Here is a 25,372-nt window from a genome sequence, read left to right on the forward strand (position 1 = left end):
TCTGGGTAGAAATAAATGACTTGAGAAAACAATATTTGCAAAACAGCTTAGTCTTCCAGTTTCTACAAAGCAGAACTGGTTATTGTATTGCTTTCTTGACTGGAGATCAGTAAAATTCTTTACCAGGAATTATAGATTTTGCAAGACTGATCAAAGCTGTGAGTCTTCATGGCAAAATCTCAACCTCACTTCCCACAAATACATACAGGTTAGTTATACAGAGTGTGTGAGATTTTAGGATTTTTCAAAATGAATGAAACCCTATTTTAGAGTTAGCTTAAGAAATTACAACACAGTGAATACGACCAAGGCCCCAATTGCAGATTCCCCTATACTAAAGGCTTTGTGACTACCGCTAAGTTTCTTAACTTTTAGCTTTCTTTGTTTCATGTTACTTTTAATAAGGATGAAAATGTTAGATCAGTATAAAGCTGATATGAAGGTTAATTAATGTTTCTAAAATTTAAAAAACAAGGCCTGTCACATTGTAAACATTGTGTAATTCCTACATATTAGCCAAACTCACAGTAAGTTAAGTTAGGAAATATTTTCTTAGTTCATGACTCAAATGTAATACATCATAATCATGAAGCCTCTGTGCAAATTTCTGATTACTGAATTCTTAATGGAACTATTGCAGGAACTATTCAAATTGTTGTATTGGCCAACATGGACTTCAATGGGATTTTTCTTGAACTCTTGTACTTGTTTCAACTATGTGAAGTATTAGTATGTGTATTAGAAGAAAAGTCTATCATTAATTCAGACATCATTGGAAGAACTGCATTGTTGAAGCAAGCTAAGTAAATTATCTAAGTAAATTCTCTTTTAGTAGTTTACCAATCTTTTCTCAAGAAATGAATTAACTCTACAACAACTGATTGGCTCTGCATGTTAGAGGTAGAGGAGAATATGGCAAACGGATTATAATAAAATAAAATAAAAACTTTGCTATACTTTATTTTTCTCTAATGCCAGTCTCTCTCTACTTAGTCCTTATTCTCATCTGAATTTTAGTGATAAAATTGTTCACTTCTGTGCCTGTAAACATATGAATGGCTTATGCCTGGATCTGTCTTTTATTTTATTCAACTTTTAATTTTCTTCTCTCTTTCTTCTCCCTCCCCCCCCCTCTGGTGTTACTTTTTCACTTTACATTTGAACATTTACTATCAATTACATTGTTTCAGCACAAATAGACTTCCAAACAGAAGGATATGTAAGTCTATATGGAGTGAGTGTATTGGCTGAGGGATGTCTTCAAGTACACTTTATAATGAAGAAGTGTACACACGCTTTGTGAAAATCCGTAATTCGTTAATTAGCCATGATTTGCACTAAGGCAATGGGCTTTACAATTGAAGATGAAACAGAAGCAATTCATTGATGAAAACTAGAAAGATCTTTCTCTTAAAAAAAAAGTCTGATGCCCAAGTATTTACTGTTAGAATGAGAATCTGAAAAGCCCAGAGAATCCCGGCAGCTCCACTCCCCATCCAGCTCCCTACCTGTGGCCAGGGAAAGCAGTCGAGGACGGCCCAAAGCCTTGGGACCCTGTGCCCACGTGGGAGACTTGGAAGAAACTACTGGCTCCTGGCTTCAGATGGGTGCAGCACCAGCTATTGCAATCACTTGGGGGAGTTAAACATCAGACAGAAGATCTTCCTCTGTCTCTCCTCTTCTCTGTATATCTGACTTTGCAATAAAAATAAATAAATCTTTAAACAAACAAACAAAAAAAGAGCAACATCTGAACTCTGTATTTAGAACACCAGCTTCTAAAGCTGCAGTTAAATATTTATTGAGAAGCAGAGTACAGAAAGTGAGGGCATTTACCTTCTGCTGGTTCACTCCCCAAATGGCCACAGTTTGCCAGGCCTGAGCCAGGCTGAAGTTGGGAGCCAGGAGTTTCCTCCAGGTTCCTGCATGTGTATAGAGACACAAGGGCATGGGCCAGTTGGATTGGAAATAGAGTAGCCACAACTCAGGCAGGTGCCCAAATGGGATGCCAGCAGTGTTTAAATTCCTATGGCATAATGCCGGCCCTCACCTTACATCTTGAACCACTGACATTAACCCTACGTCCAAAGTAGCAGCTGTTTGAACACTTTGCTTCTTTTCCTGGATATATAAGAAAAGTCGCTGGGAGTAGGGGTGGGGAAGTGGAGGAGTGCTTTTCATACTCCGAGTGTGCTGCACAGGCAGTGAAATGCTCGCTTTTGGAATGAAGGAAGCATTTACACTTATCTCTTAGCAACAGAGCATCCGAATCACAGAGGGAAGAGTTAAGGTATGCAGTCCCCAAACAGAGATGACGTTTATTTGGAGAGGGGTGCTAAGCTATTTTAGAATGCTCCAGGAATCACCTAAACTTTTTGTGTGTATTTCCAGAGTGTTTACCGCTCTGACCACGTGACCAGTGTTGTGAAAAATCACAGGGAGAGGCTATTTTTGAACCCTGTCACCATATGGAAATATCTTTCTTCCTGTAACTTTATGAAAATGCTCATGCTTTGCCCCCCCCCAATATCTTTACACAAAAATTAAATTAGAGCCACAAATTCAGGAAGTGGTAGTAGAAACAGGAAAAGAACTGGAAAGGCATCTTAAGCTCTGCAAGCATAAATATTTCTAAAACTATTGTTCATTTCTTCCTCTTTGGGGACCAGAGCATAATGATCTGTTATTTCATTGTTTTTATATTTTTATTGTATGTGCTAACCAGCTCTCTATGAGAAAATACACAGCTTCTCATACAGAATCTTCTATCAAAGTTCCCTTCTCAGAAACAGTCCTTGTTATCAATTTTCTTCCAGAAAGTGCTTTCATATATTCACACACACACACACACACACACACACACGCACACAGATTATGAATTCTACAAAAAAGTGAATGAATGAGAATCCTTTGTGAGGGAGGAAACTCAAGGCACAGGGACTGTTTAGTCTTAAGATACTAGATCTGTGTGCACTTAACTGCTACCTTGTGACATGGGTAGAAAATAATACTTTCAGGCTCACATTTGAGAATGAAAAGCAAGGAAATGAATCAGAACTGAACTCTGTCCTCCTTCTTGTTTAACATAATAGAGCAGACAAAGCGGAGTTGCCTTGCAACAGGGCTCTGCTGCTCCTCCAGCAGTGGTCCGTGCATTGAGCCCAGAGCTGTCATTCACTGGGACTTACGTGAAATTTCAAAACTTCACTCTGACAGATGTATAATCCAAATTAATAGGAAAAGTTGATGGAGACAGTGTCACTAAGAAATAGTATATTTCCTCCTTTCTTCTGAGAACCATAGTTCAGAATATTCTTTCTCCATCATAGGTTATATAATACTTGTGTATTTTTAGTCATGTGTCATGCATAGATCAAATATGTATTAATGTGGCAGGTATTTCACTAGACGTTTTCTCAGCAGCTTATGGCCGATAGGTGAAAATGATTTACTTGTTCATTCAACCAGTTGTTTATTTTGAGGGTGTAATATGCACTTCCCACAGTACTAGGGATAGAGCCCATGAAATCCAGGTTGTATAAACCTGGATAATACTTACAGAGTTTACATTCTGTGACTGAGAAACATCTGAACTAGAAAGCATACAGAGCATTGCCTTCGTGTAGGCATCAATAAGTCTTTGAAGAATACAAATCAAAGAATGACTCAAGAGACTAACAGTGGAAGAGAAAGATAGGCATGTGGCTAGTGTGTTATCAGGAAAGAGCTCTTCAGAGAGGTAATTTTTAAGATAGTAAGTTAGTTCAGCAAGGAATAATAGCTACAGTGATCCAGATATGGGGAAAAGGCAGGTGTAAAATATGATGTACTAGAAGGGGGCCAATAAGATTGAAGGCATCGTGCCAGGGGAAGCTAGGAAATTATTGAAGGTGGAAATGAGGCTGACAGCAGATGATGCAGGGTCCTATAAGGAGTTTGAAAGAAGGAGAGTGCAAAACCCAGTTTGTATTTTCAAATCCTCTCTCTTCTCTAGCTGTTATATTAAGAACACAGAGAAAGACAGAAGGCAAGAGGAAAAATGTTTGGAGTGCTTTTGTATAGTTCTAGCAAAACAAGGAGAGTAATGAGATGTGCAATAGAAAAACTGAAAGCAGATTTGTAATAAACGTGGTCAGCCTTGTTGTTGCGTTGTACGTGGGACTCACAAAAATAGAAGTTTGAGAAATGACCAGTAAAAACACAGGAAGTCAGAACAACCACTGTAATGTCTTGCATCTTGATAGCAATTTGACATTCACATTTGTCAGGATTCAGCAACAATACATCCTTATGACTTGTGCATTTTTAGATTCAAGAAAAAAAGGTATAAACAGGCATCAAAAACTTATTAATAATGCATGTGAAAGTATCTAGGGAAAACATAGTGATGTTTGCAATTGACTATTAAATACTTCATACAATAAGGCGTATTTATGGAAAAATGGAAGAATAAACATGGGTGGATACAAGATAGAATAAACAGTAAACATCAGTGACAGAAAGTATCATAAATCTGATGATAGTAACTTTGTGGAAGTGATTTGAGACTGTATACCAAAGACATAAAAAATCTAAGGTTTTTCCGCTTAATCATTTGACAAGAAGTACATTAAAAGTATCATATAAAATTTAAAGACAATGAAATTAAATATAACATAATAATATCAAATAAGTATATGAAAATTTATCTATATGACTAAATTTTGTTAGCCTCATTTGGCATTTGATATAAGAGAATTTTAAGCAACTGAGAAAAATTTCAAGATGTGTTTCTAAGTGAAAAATGAAAGTTTTAAATTTATAACCATATTTTCTCTATTTTATAACAAATATTTGAAAATTACTATATTAAAATATTGATTGCACAAGATTATTTTCATCTAAGTATTTTCTGTTTTCTCAATTTTTCACAATCTTGAATATATCTATTTAGAAATAAAATACTGATTAAATGTATCATACCATGTTATTTAATATGAACTTAGATACCATGATGAACAATACTTACAGATTATAACAGAAACAGCCTTAGGATATAGAAAGAATGTGTAACTTAAAACTATCACAATATAATCATGATATTAAGTGGGAACTTTCTTCGTGGTTTAGTTGTATCCAACCCCTACTTTTTTTGTAGTATAAGAAGGAAACATTCTCTACAGTGTTTTAAAAAATAGCCAAAGAGAGCTAGTGCCAGAAAAAAAAAAGCCAAGAAGTTTGTTGGCTGACATTTAAAATTTCAAAGCAAAGAAAATCACTGTTTGCGTAGGAATGAAACTTGGTGTGTCTGGAGAAAATTGTTATTTTGTTTTTCTAAGTTGTTAAGTTTTTGTGTTTTTTTGCCTCTTTGGTTTTGTTAGTTTCTTTGGTTAAGGCAATGGAAGTTCTATGACCTACTGACCTTCTTATGCCATTAAGTTAACCTTTCACTACAAACCCATGGATTATTTACCTGAGGTTAACATATTCTGTCTAAGTCTGGAATCTCTACCCAAAGCCTACCCTGATTGTTCTTAGATTAAGTGGTAAAAATGTAATTTAAAATGAATTTTGGTAGGCCATTTTCCGGATAGTTTAATCCAGAGCTTAAATAATCTATTGACATCAACTTGAACGGATCTCAGGAAGTGGGTGACACAAATATATATTTAGCCCTGTATTGTTTGATATCTTAAGATAATTTTGAATAATGTCAAAACAAATCATTAAAGATCATAAAGAATATTTGGATTAGCATTACATATAATAACAAAATGAAAATCTCAGAGATTAATGTGGTTTTGAACAAAGCCATCAGAGGACTTCAAAGTGTCTGGGAAAATGTAATTCAAATGTAGTTTTATTTTGATGCAAAAAATATGAAATTCTTACATAGCTTTGTCATAATATGTATTTTCTGTTATTCTTTTGAAGATAGATGTACATAAAATATAAAGTAAAAAGTTTAGAAGTCATACATTTTGAAGTAAATTTCAACTACCTGCTACCAAGAATAATAAGTATTGTTTTGGGGCCAGCATGGTATTGTTCCACCTGGGAGGCCAGCATTCTGTTTGGCCCTGGTTTGAGACTCAGCTGCTCCACTTCCCATACAGCTTCTTGCTAAAAATCTGGAAATAGAGAGGAAGGCCTCTGTGCTTGGGCCCCTGCACACAGTACACAATGGAAGTCCCTTGCTCTGACTTCAACCCAGCTCAAGTCGGGGCATCACAGCCATTTACCATTTGGGGAGTGAAGTAGCAGGTGGAAGATATTTCTTTTTCTTGCTCTCATACACTGTCTGTCTCCATTTCTCCCATTTCCCTGTCTAACTCAGTCTTTCAAATTAATAAACTAAATCTTAAACATGCATACACACTTTTTGGCAGTGAAGTCTTACTGTTCACAAATAATGAGATTTCAGTCACAATGTAATCTTAGATTGTATGCACAGATCTTAAACCAATACTATTTTTTCCTTTTTTTTTATTGCTTTTTGATACAGTTTAGTTGGTACTAGGGTCTTCCTTCTCGCTCCCCTCTTTTCTTTTCTTTGCTCTTTTCTTTGGCTTTTATGATAACATAGTCTGCTACGTTTTTATTTATCTATTTCACTTATTTGAAAGACAGATGAATTGTTGGTTTATTCTGTAAATGACTCCAACAGCTAGAACTAGATCAGGCAGACACCAGGATTTAAGGGCTGTCTGTGGTCTAGAATGTAGTGGCAGGTCCTAAGAAATTGAGCAATTATCTGTTGCATAATGCAATGGTTTGCATTATCAGGAAGCTGCAGTGGGGACAGAGGTGCCATTGCAACCCAGATTCTAACATGCAATGCAGGTGTCCTTGAAAGCTTCTTAGCTGCAGGACCAACTGTCCAGCCTTCTACTATTGGCTTTTGTGCCCATGCTCCTCATCCTCTCTTTGGAGTTCCCTGTCTTCATCCATTCAGTGGTGTTAGAACTAACCTGCATTTTGTCCTGAGCTGATTTTTCTTCTCTGTCTCCACCTAATCACCTGCTTCAATTGGCACATATGTACCTCTTGCTCTACAGAATTTCGTTGCTGTCCCAGTTTGGATAATTAAATTCTTATCCCATATATGAGTCATGTCTGCTTACTAAACATTTACATTTAAATTACTCATTTGAATCCAAATTCGTCATGTCCAAAACTAATCCCTTATTCTTATGCCACTCTAATCCTGACATCTCTTTCACTGGATAGATCATATAATCAAACACTTCTTATTTTATCATTGTTCACTTATCTTTAGCCAACCAGCGATATATCACAGCCCAGGCCTATCAATCCTGTCATACAGATGTCATCATCTCATGCAGAAAATGTGCCCCACAGTATACATCCTCATGTTTGTTTTGTCTTCAAACATTCTTTTGCAATCCCAGTTTAGGTCATCATGCTTTTTTTCCTAAATATCTGCTGTAATTTTTTATTTCTCTGTTTTGGGGAAAGGAAATTATTTTCCCCTTCGCAGCCAAAGAATTTTTCTAAAATATAAGAATGATTACATTAGACCCTTCAATGACCACCGATTTCTTTTAGAGTATAGCACACACACCGTTCTTTATGATTTAAGACTTACTTATATTTCTTGAATATCTTGCAAGGCACACACACACACACACACACACACACACACATAATGTTCCTATTCTCTATTTATTTACAATTGTATATTTTACCTGTTGTTAAACATCATGCTCAGACTTGTATGTGGGACTTAAGAAGTTTCTCTGCATAGACCGGGATTCTCCTTCGTATCACTAACTCATGTTGCTGTATCCTTAACTCAGGTACCATTTATTCCAAAAAATCCCCCTTATCCAATCTACTTGGTTACTTCTAGTCACCCCATAGAACATTCGTTACAGTAATTTATAATTGACATTTGCTTCTTTTAGTTTCCCTTATGTTGTTTAATTATAAATACTTAAAAGTGCGGGCCAGAATATCTAATTCAACCCTGTCTCCCCATTAACAAACTCTATGACTGACTATAACAGTTACAAAACAAGCAACAACAACAAGCCTTTAAGTTACTATAAAAAGAAAGATACTTATCAAGTAAGGAGCAGTAACAATCATAAGCCAAGGCTATCAGCAGAACTTAGCAGCAAGACGTTAAATCTAAAGTGTTTTTAAATACAGACACTGTGACACTGCTAGAGCAAAAAGAAAAGTCACTTTTGTCTGAGTGGGAGTTGACAGCAGTAAAATTTGTGAATTCTGCATTATTTGGGATAAATTTCGCGATATGATGTTTGGTATATTACATAATAAAAATTCTGAAAAACTAGACTGATTAGAAGTACACATGACATGAAAAGCATCTGAAATGTTTTCCTGACAGGAATGGCTTAAATAGTTGGAGCTCTTAGTTGAAAGGAGAAAAAAATGAAAACAGTGTGGTTAACTTCAAATATTTGAAGGAAACAGGATATATGTCTCAGATGGCCCAGAGGTTAGGACTTGGATGAATGAAGCTAATTAGAAATTGAATAGTTCTCATTGCAAAGCGTGGTTTTATATGATCTAGAATTCCATATCATTTAAGATATGCAAATGTAGCAAAGAACTTGTTAGAGGTTCAGATACTATGGGTATAGGGAAAGTCATCACTTGGGATGAAGGCAATTTAGGTGCAGTTTTGAGACTCAGCTACTCTGCTTCCCATCCAGCTACCTGCTAACGCACCTAGAAAGCAGCAGATAATGACTCCCACTCATTTAGAGATCTGAAGGAAGTTCCTGGTTTCTGGCTTCAGTGTGACTTATTTGGGACAGTGATGTAACATATATAAGATCTCTCTCTCTCTCTCTGTCTCCCCCTCCCTCTCTCCTTCCCTTTTTACCTTCCTCCCTCCCTCCTTCCCTCTCCCTTTGTATTTTTCTTTCCTCCATCTTTCCCTCTCTCCCTCTCACTCGCTCCGTTCTTTCCTCTCCCTCCTGTTTCTCTGTCTCTCTCTTCTTTCCCCACTTTCTCTGTCATTAGCTTTCCAAATAAATAACTTTAATAAATCTTTTTTTTTCAAAAGCAGTGGCACCCATGCTGAACTCCTCTTCCTTAAACAGTATGTCCCCAGCCTCTCATTGCAGCTGTGTCCTTTCTATCATTTAGGGCTTCACTTAAATGTCACCTTCCCGGAGAGTACCCTTGAACACTGGATATAAACTCCTCCTCTTATTCTGCTCAACTCTGTTTCCTCCTGAGGATCTTACTGAACTTCAATTGCCATATCTGCCAAGTGTATGCTTTGTGCTAACTTTACCCCTAACCTCACATAAGTTCTTTAAAGCTAGAACCATATCAGCTTAACTCAAGAGCTTCCCACCTGAGCATCTGTTTCAACATAGTTTTGCTGAGTAAATTAAGACACAATGTATCAACTGTGGACTTATTTTTATATTGTGAAAATGCCTTATTAGAACACAAAGATTTGCTGGAGAAGAACTTTGCATTTTCATTTCCAAATATATAGGCAGAGATGCCTAGATGAATGTTTTTTAACATGTACAATGACTTTTAAATATCCATCAGGTAAAAATACAGAGATGAGAAGAAATGAAGAAGTAATTGTGTGGTTAGGGAGAAAGAAGTGATGTCCCCTAGGATATGTGGTTAGTTTTATTTGATCAGTCTGAGGAACAGTGGCTTGGAAATACTGGCAAATTCTCTTTTGCTGCCAGCAAAGTTGAAGAACATCAAAGATTTACACAGACTGATAGGTTCAGAGATGGCAAAATGTAGGAGAAAGTGCTTGAAGTATAATCCTGAACAAAAGGTAGAATTCGGATTAGAATGGAAGGACTAAGAAAAAAATGAGAAATACCATGTAAAGCCACAGAAGTAGGAAAGCTGAGATTTCATAGCTTTAGAGACTTAGGAATCCTTTCTTGCTTTTCGACATCAACATTCCACGGGTTCAGTTATCTGAATTTATTGTTCAACCACTTAAATATGCTGCCTTATTTGAAAGCATTTATTTACTTTGCTTATAATGTTTCATAGAAGCATGCCTGCCTTTGACAAAACCATGAGAAATGAGGAAACCAGAGCACCCTACGCTGTGACCTTTTCTGAGATTTAGTTTGTTATAGCTCTTGTGGCACTTTTACCTCTTCATTTTATTGAAGGGTTGGTGACATTTCAGAACATGCTGCGAGTTAGAATAACAAACCACCATGGAGGCATTCATCACTCAAGCTCCCTTGTTATGAAGCTGAGTGGAAAGGAAGAGATGCTCTGGTTTAAGTATTCAGTTAATCTTCCTTTGTCCAGTGGTACATCATGTCACTTGTGAGGAGACTGTGCTAGAGGCCTTGGGCATCAGTCCTGGCCCTCTCTTCGATGTTCAGCACCTCCTAGGCACTACTGCAAATTCTGTGTGTTCCACCTTTTACCTCAGTCTTTCTTGAAATAATCAGTTCACTGAACTTTTTCTGCCTTTCAGTCAGGTGCATCCTGATGGCACCTTCGTCACTCACTCTAGTGCTCTGCTTTTCCCGTTGTGTTTCTCTGATGCTGCTGGGACATTTCCAGAATCTAGGCAGCATATCTGGGAAGGTTGAAAATTGATGCCGTGAACTCTTCCTTACTCAGTGTGGCCAGGAGATGATGGAGAAATGCTTGCTCCTTTTACTCTGACTGGGCAGGTCTGAAGCACATTGACTATTTCTCCTTAGACATTCATATTGGCTCAAGCTCTGTCCATCTGATCAGGTAACATTTTCTTGTATTGATTCTTTCCTATCTTGTTCTCGTTCACGTTCTGTCTTGTTTCTACCTTTTCCAAAAGCACTGCTTGCAAACAAGCACTATTTCTGGGTGTCTTTTGGGGGGACCAAAGCTAAATAATTCCTTAGAACAAAATTGGAGTTGCTCAAGTGAAGGTATGCTAGGAATACTCAAAAAGGCCGAAACCCAAAATAGCATGGATGCAAAAAATCTGAAATTTCAGTGCGCCACCACTGTAAGCACTAGCATTCAAGTAGATGAGTGGTTATTCGGATAAGAAACTGGAACCAGATTGATCAGACAAGAGCACAGACACCAAGCAGAGGGAACAGGTGGGATGGAACTCCCTATATCCAGATGATGTCCTAAGGATTGTAAGGTGGACCACAGAAACACTGAGAAAATGAAGGAGATGATGTTGAGCACAGTCTTTGAAGGTGACTCAGTTTTGCCTGGAGTTTGCACAAAGCATAAAAATGGGATCTCAACTTTTTTCTCTTTGGCCACCATGTTTGTTCCCCAAAATAATAATTGATTTGTTTGAGTAGCAGAGAGAGATTGAGAGACAGGAAGGGCTCCCATCCATCTGCTCATTCAAATGCGCGCAATAACCGTGGGCTGAAATGGGTTGAAGGCAGAGGTTAGACTGATTCCAATTTTTTCATATGATCAGCAAGTACCTGAACCTCTGATGCCTTACTGCCTATACCTCCAGTCTGCATTACAAGGAAACTGCAGTCAGAATTCAAAGCTGGGAAGGAACCAGAAATTCTATTGTGGAATGCAAGTGCTACTTCCCGCTTCTCTGCTAGACTAAATGCTTATCCAACTCGTGGCCTTTTTCCAGCATTACATGCCTTGATAATTTCAAAAACAGCCAAAATCAATTTTTACGGGGTGAGCAGCATCAAGTTAGCCATTTGAATATGAACAAATGGCTAAGAATTTATTGAGGTCACTGTAAAATTATGCTTTACTAAGAGAAAAGATAAATCAAATGGCTCTTTTATCATTATCTCAGTGCTGTACCCCTCAGACTGCACAGTCATGGATTAACAGCATTTTAAATGTTAAGGAAAGGAGGCTATGGTCAGGAGTGACTACATTAATGATAGTAAGCAGAGTCTTCTGACTCAAGTCAGAATGTTAGGTTTTCTCTAATTGGTGTGTGATTGAAAGTTAAAATTGAGGGGGCTAGCATGGTAGCCTAGTAGCTGAAATCTTTGCCTTGCATTCGCCGGGATCCCATATGGATGCCAGTTTGTGTCCCAGCTGCCGACTTCCCTTCTGGCTCCCTGCTTGTAGCCTGGGAAGGCAGTAAAGGACAGCCCAAGTCCTTAGGACCCTGTACATGTGTGGGAAACCCAGAAGAGGCTCCTGGCTTTTGGCTTTGGGTTAGCTCAATTCCAGCAATCACGGCCGCTTGAGTAGTGAAGCAGTGGACAAAAGATCTTTCTCTCTGTGTCTCCTTCTCTCTGTATATCTGACTTTCCAAAAAAAAAAAAAAAAAAAAAAGGTGGAAATTGAGTCGAGTGCCATGGCAAGAGCAAAACCCAGCAATGTATTCCAGCATTCGGCATTTATCTAATTTCTTACTTTTCCAAAAAATGTGCTTTTTGTTTTCTTCATACATTTGTCCTTTATTTCTTGTGCCTTCTTGATGGGAGTAAGAGTATCAGTTCCGTTTTACAAAAATGTACTGAGTCACCCGACATGATTTCACATTACTGTCAAACTTTATGCAAAATGTTTGTACTTAGGGTCTTCTGCCTCTGCCATCATAAGCCACAGATTCTGTTGTGACTTGATTTGAAGATCTCTTTGTTATGCCTCTTAAAGTGAACCCATTGCTTTTTTGACACCACCCAACCCTTTTCTTTCTTTATACTATTAATATTTTCATAACATCTTGGGATTTTTAGCACCTTGTGTGTCTTTCACAATGTTATTTTCCCTAAAAAATCTGGTATTTTCAAATGTCTTCATTAAATAGCTAGAATCTGATATATCCCCATTCTATGGGAAACAATGATGGGACCAAATTTTCCCATTAATATTACGCAGCTAGTTAACCTAAGGGACCCCAATAGTTCAAAGCTTACATAAATATTAACTTCCATTCCCTACATCCAGGGCTTCCTGTTGTTGGTTTAACCCAGAGAGTCTAATAACTTGGCTCCCCTGAGGCAGATCCTCAGGAGTCACTGTTTAGTTTTCAAATCAATGCAAAACTCTGAATCATTTCTTGCACACACTTCTTTCTTGGTTCAGTGATCTTGAACGCATTGTATATTCCGTACATAAGAATATAAATCTAAGAATTTATGATCATCATATATTCATTTCAATCTTATGTGTCTAGGTTGATGAATTCAAGTCAAATTCTAACTTTCAGGGCAACAGATAGTTTACAAAACTCCTTCCCAGTCAGAAATGTTAGAAGAATTTAAACTGGATTGGCTACTGAGTCACTTTTGATCACATCTAAAATAGAAAACGTCAGATCCTCAAATACTTTAAAATCAAAGAGACTCATCAAACAAATGGGTATTTACTACTCAAGAGAAGCCCACTAATAAACATCGGAAACTATGCTAAAAGGAAAGCAAAGATATGTAAAACACATTATTTTAATATTATTTCCTAGTGGATAACTGAATCAGTAAACACCCAAAATCTGTTTTCTTGCTTTTCTTTATAGAATTAGCTAAGTGTCTGTTTCTACAGCCTCCCTTTTCTTTCTTAATAAACTGTCCATCAGCTAGCCAAGCATAACACAAAACTGACTCCAAACATTCTGTAATAAAAGAAAAGCATTCTAGTTGTTTTGTTTTACCACAACTAGCTGATTTTTCTATTTCTGTGTGCGTTTAAATGCCTCCCAACTGCTACATTTTTGAATGGAAAACCTACACCATCAGAGCCAGAGGTCGTAATAATGAAAGCCCCTGAAAATTGTTAACTTCCACAGATTAATGTGAAAAAAAAAAAAAAGCTGAAGCCTTCCTGAAAGGTCTGTAGAGTGTGACTGTTAGTCTGTTTAAATTACATTAATTAGTTTATTCCAACTATGATGAAGAGACAGGGCAGATTTTCTCAGTAGTAATTAAGCCTTTTTGTTTATTTGTTTTTACTGTAATAGAATTCTCCAAAGATTGAAGCTGATTCTTCCATGATTGTTGGGTAGTAATAAGAAAACTCATTATCCTTAATTATATTTGCTATTAGAAAAATACATATTGATTATAATTTGAATTCAGGATACCGTAATTAAGAAGTATGGAGACTTCAGAGTTCAGGGTTCTTACAAAGTTCTAGTATCTTACCAGTGTCTCTCCTTTCAGTCTGATTTGGGTAGAAGAGAATGAGAGCTGGCTACATCCCTTTTGGCTAGACCTCTTGTAAACCAAATGATGGCTACAGTGGAATCACTGATCATTATTACTTCAGTAGACAGTCAGCACTGATCACCCTTACTTTAGTAGAAACGGGGAATATGAGAGAACTTAGAAACCCAACTTGGGAGTTCAGTTTCTTTAGGAGGAGAATTGCTACCTGGATGTAATGGAGCTTTATTATTTTATAGAATTGTTTCTGTTATTTCAAGAGGAAATAGAGTCAGCCTCTTGCTCACAAAGAGCAAATTCCCTTCCACAGAGAAACCAAACATGCTGCAAAGGACATGTCATCTTCCCACTTCATCACCCTTTAGCACGAATGTACAAACAGCATAAGGACATAGTTTTAGATAATGCTCTAAACGTGCATTAACAGAGAAGAGATTTTTGTTTAAGGGAGCACTATCTATTACTTTTCCAAAACCAAAAGAAGACTAAAATTCATATGCCATTTGGTATCTTTTCGTGTCCTACATAAATTTTTAATTAGTTGTGTTTCAACTAGAATTGAGTTGGTGTTTTCAAATGTAAGCTTCATGATGCAGACACTTACATTTGATTGCACTCTCAAACCTGGGGAAGACTGACCTTAGGAAAGTGGAACAGTGAACATGGTTGAATATTTCCTATACACTGGATGTGGTAAGTCAATATACAGAACATGCTAGAGTATACAAAGCTTAATTCAGAGGTGAAGACTAAACTGTGTCTAAATTTTTTCTTGTCTGTGACCCATACGTCATGCACAGATGTCAGAATAATAGAAACTGTAGAGAATGGAGTTTTGGTAAAGCAGATTAAGTCTGTTTCTATAGTGCTAGCATCCCACATGGGTACCAGCTTGAGTCAGCCTGCTCCACTCTGATGCAGCTCCCTGATAATGTGCCTGGAGAAAGCAGCAGATGATGGTTCAAGTGCTTGGGCCCCTTCACTCACACAGAACAGCTAGAAGAAGCTCCTGGCGCTTACCTTCAGCCTGGTCCAGCCACAGCTATTGTGCACATTTGGGAAATGAACCAGCAAGCTAAAGATCTTTCTCTTTCTCTCTTTGTAACTCTGCTTTTTCAATACATATATAAATCTTGTTAAACCATTTTCAAATTGACCTCTTGATAATGAAATATTAAATATTTTATAGGATGTCTCTGGTAAAATATTATTGTAAGGTCTGTGTGTATTTATTGGCTATGCTCTGTGTGAAAGACTCTGTGCCAAGTATAATTTTTGAATAAGTTGTTCACAGCAAGTCTAATGCTTATAAGACTTTAAAGACAGAAAAAAGATGGTAGAATAGAGGATTAATCCAGGCTTGACTCAAAGAAAGGGGAAGAATGAATTACAGCCTAGTTTTACCTCCTAACTGTAGTGCAGCCAGTTGTATCATTCAAAGGAGTAGAAAGAAAAGATCAAGTGGAACAATTGTTGGTAAGGTTTGAGTTCATGTCAGAAATGCTCAAATTTGTAGAAAGATATTATAAAAGAGGAAAGGGCAGACAGTCTTACAAAGAATAATGCAAATATGGAAGTGAATAACTGAAAATACTGGGAAGATCAAAGCTGAAAAAAATATCCATCCCATTTTCAAGGTCTCTACCACCTACTAACTGGGAATGATATGAGGAACAGGGAAAATGGAAATGTGAATGGGGTGGTCACAGAATGGGGTTAAGAAATCGCATTTATTTTTAACATGTTGGCTGCTCAATACTATGTCAATTAATTCCATAACAATGTTAATTGTTGCTGATAATATGTTAGTGCTTTTATTTGATCGGGGTGATACTCTGCTGGCTCTGCCCTCAGACCAGAGAGGGTCTCCCCAGTAAGTAGTTGGACTTGACTGGACTATAAGATGTTGGACTCTATACTTGGCATATACTTGCTAAGAGGGAATCTCAACTGAACTTGAACTACGGTTACGCAACAAGGTGGAGCAACCCACCATGAGGGGAGGGTGTAGGGAAGTGTGGGGAGAATCCCAGTTCCTATGAAATTACAACACAATGTAATTAATGAATAAATTTAATTAACAAAAGAAATCATGAATTTTAAAGAAAGAGTGATAGATACTGTGATGTACTATGTATATTCCTTTCAAGAATGATAGACTTGGGCCTGGCGGCGTGGCCTAGCGGCTAAAGTCCTCGCCTTGAACGCACCGGGATCCCATGTGGGCGCCGGTTCAAATCCCGGCAGCTCCACTTCCCATCCAGCTCCCTGCTTGTGGCCTGGGAAGGCGGTTGAGGACGGCCCAATGCATTGGAACACTGCACCCACGTGGGAGACCCGGAAGAAGTTCGGGATCGGCGCGCACCGGCCCGTTGCGGCTCACTTGGGGAGTGAATCATCGGATGGAAGATCTTCCTCTCTGTCTCTCCTCCTCTGTGTATATCTGGCTGTAATAAAATGAATAAATTTTAAAAAAAAAAAAGAAAGAATGATAGACTTATTCCCCTTCTGTTAGAAAGTCTTCAGCTAGCCACTCAAACTATTACCCTACTGGAGAGAGACACATAACTTAGAGACCTGCTGTCTTGCCGGGTTGGTACAATTAATGACTGTTGGATGTGAAGTTGCAAATACTGGCCACTGATCACTTCAGGATTCCCCATAGAGTTATCAGAAGTGCAGCTTGTGATATATTTCAACCTTAACCTTCCTTCTCTCCACCACAGGTATTAATCTCAAGTGGATTCCTGATTAAATCATCTACATTATTGCTATACATCACAATCGACTTCATTAAGTACTGGGGCAGAATTTTGGAACAGGATCATTTTCTTGCTGGGAAATTGAATTCTATTCACTGATGGGTAGAACATTAGGTAAGTCCATGAAAAAGGTTAGCAGTATAAATGTCAAAACATCTACCTGTGATGAATAAAGATTGTATTGTGGTGGAAGGGAATTTACTCCATGGTGTGACATATCAGGGATTTGAAAATCATAAGGATATTTTATCTGTAGGACAAGGGAGTGGAGTGGCTCCTGCTAAGCTTAAATGATATGCTACAGCTGCAGACTAAAGGCAATAGCCATTTTGGCTGGTATAATGGGTAATTATAACAATGTTGTTATACTATGCAGGCAGAGAGAAATGTGTTTGGGACTAGATAACATATTCAGGGTCTGAAGGATGGTTATTTGTCCCATTTTGACAATACTTAGGCAAATCAGTTGCTGCTCTCTCTTTAGCTATACAAACACTGTTGTTTTAGGAGCCAGAAGATCCAGGCAAATATTAATTTGACCAAAATATTTGTTAGACATGAGTTTGAGTAAGTTGTTACATATCCTTAATTTTGTTCCCTACATGTAAAACAAGAAGGAAAAGCAGTTGAGATTGAAGCTGTTCAGAATTATTATTATAAAAGAAGAAAATGAACAGCTACTATAATGTGAAAACCTTTTTTAGAAAGTCAAGAATATTTTCTAAGTGCAGCAGTCTATGCGCTGTTCATAGAAGACAGCACATGACCTTTCTTTTTTAGTGTTTTCTTACAAGAAATACAACTCATCATTTAGTTACTATTTGATGAAAGGAATAATAAAGACAAATTCATCTCATAAAAGCAAAATGGGACGAATCAGATTTAATTTGTAATGTGTTGACAATTTGGACTGTGTCTTTACTTCTGTTACATATACATATGCAAAATGAACTAGAGGGAAATACTAACACAGAAGAAGTACTCAGATCTCAGAATTGGAGTGAAACATTCGTGAGAAAAGCGGTTCCAATTCCCTTGCAAATTGTTATGCAAACATGTTCATAAAGTGCATTAACATTTTATTTTCAGTCCTTTTTAAAATATTTATAAATGAAGCAACAAAGCCAACATACTCTAATAGCTTTTCAGTTGTTTTATATATAAATTATCTAAACAATGTTAGCTAATTTTTTAAATTTGTAGTTACTTGTTTTCATCTTATATTCAAAGAGAGAGAGAGAGACAGATGGACAGCTAGAGAGGCAGATAGATATCAACCTTCCATCTACTGGCTCATGCCTGAAATGCCTGCATCAGTCAGGGCTGAACCATATTGAAGTCAGGAGGCGGGAACTCCATCTGGGCTCCTCATGGGTTCCTTTAGCCATCACCTGCTGCCTCTTAGACTCTGCATTAATGGAAAGTGGTAGTGGAGAGAGCAGAACAGAGACTTGAAGCAACCACTTCTATGATACTCAGGTGTCACAAGTGGCAAAATGGGTGCTGCACCAAATGCAAATGCTGTGGAGTTTATATTTTCGCAATACAAAAGAGAGAGCTGTAAGCATGCATGTCTTGAATCCTACTTAGAATACCTAAGAAGTTGCAGAGTACGGGAAAATGGTATAATTTTAAGGACATTCCTAGTGCAAATTAGATTTGCTTTTTGAGTTAGACAAGCTACAGAAATTTGTGCACTAATATTCTGTTAAATTTGTGTGTTAAAAAGATTGTGTATGTATGCTTGTGTATGTATGCATGCATGTGTGTACTCAACTTGAGGTGCTTCATGCTAACTAATACACAGTGCAAAAGAAAATGTAACCTATTAAAAGTGAGATTGACATCTTAAGATTTGATTATTTCTTATAGTTTGTGTCTATATTATTGAAGAATAGTAGGGGTTTTTCCCTACCTGTTATTTGTTGAAAGCTACATAGTAAAGCATTAAGTCTGTGACTGTAAAGTGAAATAAATGTATGCCATTATAAAACTTTTTTAAAAACTGAAGGAAGGAGGCAAGAGGAGGGTGGTGGGAATGTAGGTAGGAGGCTAGAGTGATTAGTATTGCTATGCTTCTGAATCTGTATTGTGAAAAACATGAAATATTTTCACCTTATGTGTATATAATAAAATTAAAGAAGTAGGTGGAATGACCAAATGTTGAAATATATTGTTAAAACATATTTTACAATATTATGTAAACTTAATAATGTTAAAAATATCAAATTTTAGAGCTAGCAAGAAGGGTTAGCTGCTCCTTGTACTGCTGGCATCTCATTTTGGAATGCCTATTGGTGTCCCAGCGACTCTGTTTCCAATCCAGCCTCTGCTAATGCTCCTGGGAAAGCAGCAGAAGATGGTCCAAGTTATTCAGCACCTGCTATAACAGAGCTCCTGGCACCTGGCTTTGGCCTGGACCAACCCCAACCTTTATGGCCATTTAAGAAAGAAATTAAGAAATGGAAGATTTCTTTCTCTGTCTTTGCTTCTCATCCTCTTTATTGCTCTACTTTGCAAATAAAGTTTAGAAATGTATCAGTTTTATCAAATTAACCTAAATTTTACAAAATCATAATCTCATTAGGATTTTATCTAAAATTAATAGAAACTATTTTTGAGTAGTCTATAGAATATATATAAATGCCTATGTGTGTGTAATTAAAAAAATGAAAATACAATATACTCAATAAAGTATCAGCGAGAGACTTGAACAGATACTGCATGAAGAAAATGTGTGAGCAAGAAGCCCTTCCACTTCAATTACACCATCATTTATCAGAGTTCACTCTGAACCCAAAATGTGATTTCTGCATATCTACAGAATGACTAAAATTTTAAAATACACAACATAAGAAATGTGTCAGTACAATAATGGTCTTATAAAGTTCCTCCAGTGACTCCAGAGAAATATTGTCATAAAACTGGATGAATCTCAATTTTTATGGCAAAATAAATGTATCTTTAAACTCCATTTTTCACAAACTTTTGAACTTTGCTCATATAACCAACTAGACTCTCAACCTTGTTGCTTAAAATGTAAGCTAAAACAAATGCCTTAGGAAAACTTCCAGTAGGCTTCTAAAAGTAGGCACATTTCATACCCTATAACTCCTAAACCTGTAAGATAGATAAAAGAAACTTTACCCAGAAAAGTACATGTTATATGGTTTTGCTTAGATGAAAGCCCCTCACAGGCAGAACTATCTGGCAGGAAAAAAATAAGAACACAATAGTTGCCTCTGGGAGATGTGTGCAGGTATTGACTGGAAGATTATACAAAATAACCTTTCAGTGAGAAGGAAATATTCTCTGGCTTGAGAAATCTGTTTTAGCTAGATATTCCTATACATCAAGAAACACTCAGGGAAGAATCTGAAGTGTCCATGAAACACTGATGTATTCTGAGTTCAAAAAAAAATATGAGAAATAAAGCTCCCTATTATTTTTAGCTTATATGTAAAAAAAATAATAGTACTATTAAAAGAAGCAGAAATGTAAGAGAAAAAACAAATATCAGGGCAATAGATAGTAAAAAGATAATCCACTGCTGGCTAAAATTTATCCCATTTTTTAAACAAGTAATATACACCATAAGTAAAAATCAAGAGAAAGATAATTTTCAAACTTGAGTTCTATATTCAATCTTCAAAGATATTTAGAATAAAAAAAGAATTAAATCATGAATGTGAACTGTTATCAAAGTAAATGTGAAATTTGAAGATTTCGTAAGTGATTTGATAGAAACAAGCAGTAATTCTCCAGTTAAAATATTTAAGCAAAAATATTTCTAGATTTTTCATTTCATGTGAACTAAAATTTTTCTGCATTTATAAGTGCTAATTTTTAACACTCATCCACTATACATCAATACAACCTTGACTTATTCTTTCCCCTGGAGAGAAGACCGAGAAGGAAAATATGTTTGACAATGAGTTTTCTTGTAATAGAATTCCCAGAAGAGTGTTATAAAAAATAAATTTCCACATTACTATAAATGCTTAATAAACTTCTGAGAGCTCTGTAGGACACTATTTGTTCATATGCTAAATAAATACTTTGAAATATTCATCTACTAAATTGCTGAATGTGTGGAGAGAATAATAATTTCCCATGGCATTTTAGAATTTTGAGGATATTTTTGTCATCTGATTTGACTTTCAATGTATCAGTGAAGTATTCAAAAATGGGACAGAATTTTGGTATCCTGTTTCACTTCTTAGGCACTTCAGGCTCAATGGACTCAAAATAACAGATTATTATTAATAACATTAAATAATAAAAAAATAGAATGCCTCTTAAGGTATTGAATATGAGTAAAACTTCCACTTTCTACCTTTCAAGCTTTCCGCTGAAACCTGTGATTGTACCACTTATGTCAGGAAACTTTTTTGTTTTTTAAAAGACTGATTATTTCTATCAAAGGCTCATAAATATCATGCATGGTTCCTCACACTTAAAAAAAAATCAGGCAGACAGATTCCAGAGCAGGGACCAGCAGTTCATACACTCACCTGATGCTAATCAGAGTTCATTTGTAAGGACACCATTTTTTTTTTCACTCTCCCACCCCACTTTCCACTCATTTTTCCCATCATTGTATATTTAGCTAGCTATCTATGTACTTACCTATGCATCTATCTACAGTTAAGTTTGTAAAAGATATACTTTTTGAGATTTATTTTTATTTGAAAGGCATATTTTACACAGAGACATGAAGAGCTAGAGAAGCTCTTTAATTTGCTTGTTACTCCCCGAATTGGCCATAACTGCCAGAGCTGAGTTGATCCAAACCTGGGAGCCAGGAGCTTTTTCTGTGTCTCTCATGTGGTTGCAGGGTCCCAAAGACTTGTAACATCCCCCACTGCTTTCCCAGGCCATAAGCAGAAAGCTGGATCGGAAATTGGAACAGCAGGGACTTGGACCAATGCCCATATGTGATGTTGGCATGACAGGGTGGAGGATTAGCCTACTGCACCACTGTGCCGTCCCCACAAAAGACACACCTTTAAAAATAGGTGATCTAATACAGTTTATCAATGTTGGAATATAACTATTTTAAATTCCATGTTAGCTATTTATAAAGAGGGGTACCTAATCAAATAACTTCATATAGGGTTAAACAGCTGAGTATAGGGAAAGAGACATAGAGAAGAAACACTGCATGTGTAGGCTTATCTAGCAGAAAGAGAAGTAGGTAGCAGAAGAAATACTAAACGTGAAGGTTTTCTAGAATTGTACTTTGAATCTGTAAATACTGTCATTAAATGTTTAAGATGTTTATTATGTTTCAAATTCTACTATAGATAGGAGAGTTCAGGGAACAGAGTGTTTATTATGAGATATCTTTTCTAAGCTGAAGATGTGGACTTTATGTGTTATGAAGCCTGGGAATGTTTGTATCTTTTGATTTGCTTTGTTATTTTGGTTTAAGATTGGTCTTAATCAGAGAAATAAGCTTTTGGGTTTGTATATGACAAAGTGAATACTGACTAGGAAAAAAACCCCTAAAAACTAAAAAGTGCCTAGGAAGAAAAACCAATAGTGCAGTCCAAACAGGACAATTTAAAGGCCTGAGTCGGAATGGGTGTCGCAGTGTGATGGGTTAGCCCACAGTGTGGGTTACCTGCATTCCATCCCCAAGAGCTTGCTTTGGGTACTAGCTCTTCCACTTCCAATCCAGTTTCCTGGTACTACACACCCTGGGAAATAGCAGATCATAGAACATGTGCTCCAAGTTCCAGGTTAAGTTGTTGCCTCCGTGGTTTGAGCATGATGGCTCACTTGACTAATCTTTGGCCTGCAAGGCTCTGTCACCCATATGGGTGGAGGTTCGTGTCACAGGTCTTCCACTTCTGATCCAGCTCTCCTCTTGCAGCCTGGAAATGCAGTGGAGTATGTTCCAAAGCTTTGTGACACTGCATCTGCATGGAAGACCTGGAGGGGTCTCCTGGTTGCTGGCTCCAGGCTCCTGCTTCCTCTCTTTTGATTGACTTAGCTCTGGCTATTGAAGCCATCTGGGGAATAAACCAGCAACATGATGATCTTTTTTTCTGTCTCTCCTTCTCTCTGTATTATTGCTTTCCCAATAACAAATCAATAAGTCTTTAAAAATAAAATAAAATTTAAAAATCTCTAATTCCTGAATTTGGCTTGGCCCAGCCAGGGTTTTTAAGGACATCTGGTAAATAAACCAGTAGATGGGAGAATCTCTCTGTACATACATGCCACTTTTATATTTCTGTTAAAAGTATTGTTATCTGCTTCCTAAATGAATACTGTAAACATTTTGTTGAGGCAGTTGCTAAAGACATAGTAACTCCTGTGTTTCTTGATCCTGAATCAAGCATGGGTGATGGACTGAAAAGGCTACACTCTATGCGCAGATGCTTAAGACAGAGACAATGCATCAGGGCTTCTGAATTCCTCTTTCACAAAAATGGCACTTTCTCTCAAGCCGAGCGTAGGAGGAAATATTTTCTTTTTGCTTCTTTTTTGGCAAGACAATACATTTTGGAGAAAACTGATTTGAATTGATTGTGGAAAATTTCCTGTCTCTGCTTTCTCCAGATAAATTTTAAATACTTTATTAGAATTATGCCCAAACTATGATATGCTGTGGCTGCTGAGATAAGTCACAGCTGATATGTGTTGCTACTTGTGGACAAGGAGAAAGCTAGGGATTGAGACCTGCGAAGAACATGTAAATCTGAGTGTCACATCTGCTAATAGAGTGCTTGGCTATACAGGCCATCTTGTTTGTGGAGTGGCCCGACTCTCCCCACGTTTCTGTGAGATCCGGAGTGAAGAAGCACACGGGCTCCTGTCTGACTTTCTTATACAGCTCCACCATGCACTTACCTCTCACTCGGGCAGGTTGTCCCGGCTGCCCTGGTCCTCTGGGGGTTGTTGCTTCCTTACTGCTTTCCCAGGCCTAGTCTGCACTGCCACTACTGCATGTACCATTATGCATTTCCAGATGTTATGACCTTGCTTTCTAGAGCTCAGGTAGAAACAGTTGAGCTCCACCCCTTCCTGTGTGCTGTGTGGCCTCTACTCTCAGGAACCCACAGCAGCACATGGAAACCAAGAAACCAGCAACTTCTGAAAAGCTAGCCTTGTTTGGATCCCACTGCTGGTGGCCACTCAGTCTCATAACTCAAGCATAGGATCATTACTGTGTTAATTTGTGAAATCCCTGTAACCCTGAGATGCTAATGTTTGTTTTTTGGTATCTATGAAATTTCATATTTTGAAAATTTTTGCATGATTTAGGGCAAGGGAAACTTCAAAAAAATACTGTTTCAATTTCTTCCCAGAGGAAGATTTGCCCTTTAAATTGTTGTTGGTTAGAATCTGTGGTTTTACTTTTTTGAAATATTTGCTGCCCGCTGTGTCTATAACAGTCAGATAATTTTGATCATAATTCATCACTCAGCAGCTACATCAGAAGGATCTGTCTCTGTTTAATAATGACTGGGAATGAAAATGAATTAGTCTGCTAATTTGAATAATGAATGAAAACACACAGCATGTGATCATGTGTTTCAGAACAAATTTAATGTTTTCCTCAGTTAAAAATAAGAAAATGTAGAAAATATTTATGCCTTGGTTACAACTGCGTTCCTCTTAAAGGCATCTATCTATATGCATATTCTCATTTTGTTTCTAAGACTTCAGGAAGTATGCCTGATCAGAGGAAGTAGAATTAAATGGATTTAAATTTATTCAGACTTCTTCTCAGACTCAAAGCCAGTTTCAGCAACTCATGATTTTCCATTGCAGTAGTCCATTAAATATATTATATAACTACTAATACCCAAGAATATTGTATGTATGAAAATGAGTTTTCAAAGTTCTGATTTATTTTCCTTTTAAGATGAGAGGTAGGAAGAAAGCAGAGAGATCGTCTCTGAATGTGTACACATAGCCAGGACTGAGTCAGGAAAAGCCAGGAGATTGGAAATAAATCTGAATCTCCCACCCAGGTGGGAGCAACTGAAGTACCTGAGCCCTCATCATCCATGCCTCCTCGGACGGGCATCAGCAGGACACTCGGCCTGCCGGAGAGCCCAGACTCATCAAACCTAATGTGGCATGAGAACAACTCAAACCTCAGTTTAACTGTCAAGCCAAACTGCCTTCATAAAAATCAACTTAATGAAAGAATGTAAATGATATTATCTGTCTGTTTACTCACCCTTGAACCAGTCCCTTCTCAAAATAAACGCATATACAAATTGAGCTTATTTTAAACTTTGCAATTTAAAAACTGAAGATTCCTTTTGAAAGACTTGCCTCATTATTTGTATGGTCTATAAGCCTTTCAAAGTAGTAAAGGCAAAAGCTTTGGAATGTTATTTCATTTAAAAAATTAATCATAAGATAAGTAGGCAGCATATATCATCATTAGTATCCCAGTTTGGATTAAATTTAATTATTTTAATATGACATATTGAAGATTGAGCAAAATCTGAACTCATTAAAATATCAGTGTGGACAATTAATCTTATTACATTATTA

General features: G+C 37.1%; 1 long non-coding RNA gene across 1 annotated transcript in view; it reads left to right on the forward strand.

Annotated features, from left to right (window-relative positions):
• Positions 1-24,998, forward strand: part of LOC131483100 (uncharacterized) — a 402,453-nt gene extending 377,455 nt beyond the window's left edge. The window contains exons 5-6 of the long non-coding RNA XR_009247513.1: positions 16,814-16,963; positions 24,838-24,998. This is a non-coding gene — a long non-coding RNA (uncharacterized LOC131483100). The remainder of the gene's footprint in view (positions 1-16,813; positions 16,964-24,837) is intronic.
• Positions 24,999-25,372: the final 374 nt, after the last annotated feature.

This window comes from Ochotona princeps, chromosome 23 (assembly GCF_030435755.1).
Source record: "Ochotona princeps isolate mOchPri1 chromosome 23, mOchPri1.hap1, whole genome shotgun sequence".
Taxonomy (NCBI): Eukaryota; Metazoa; Chordata; class Mammalia; order Lagomorpha; family Ochotonidae; genus Ochotona; species Ochotona princeps.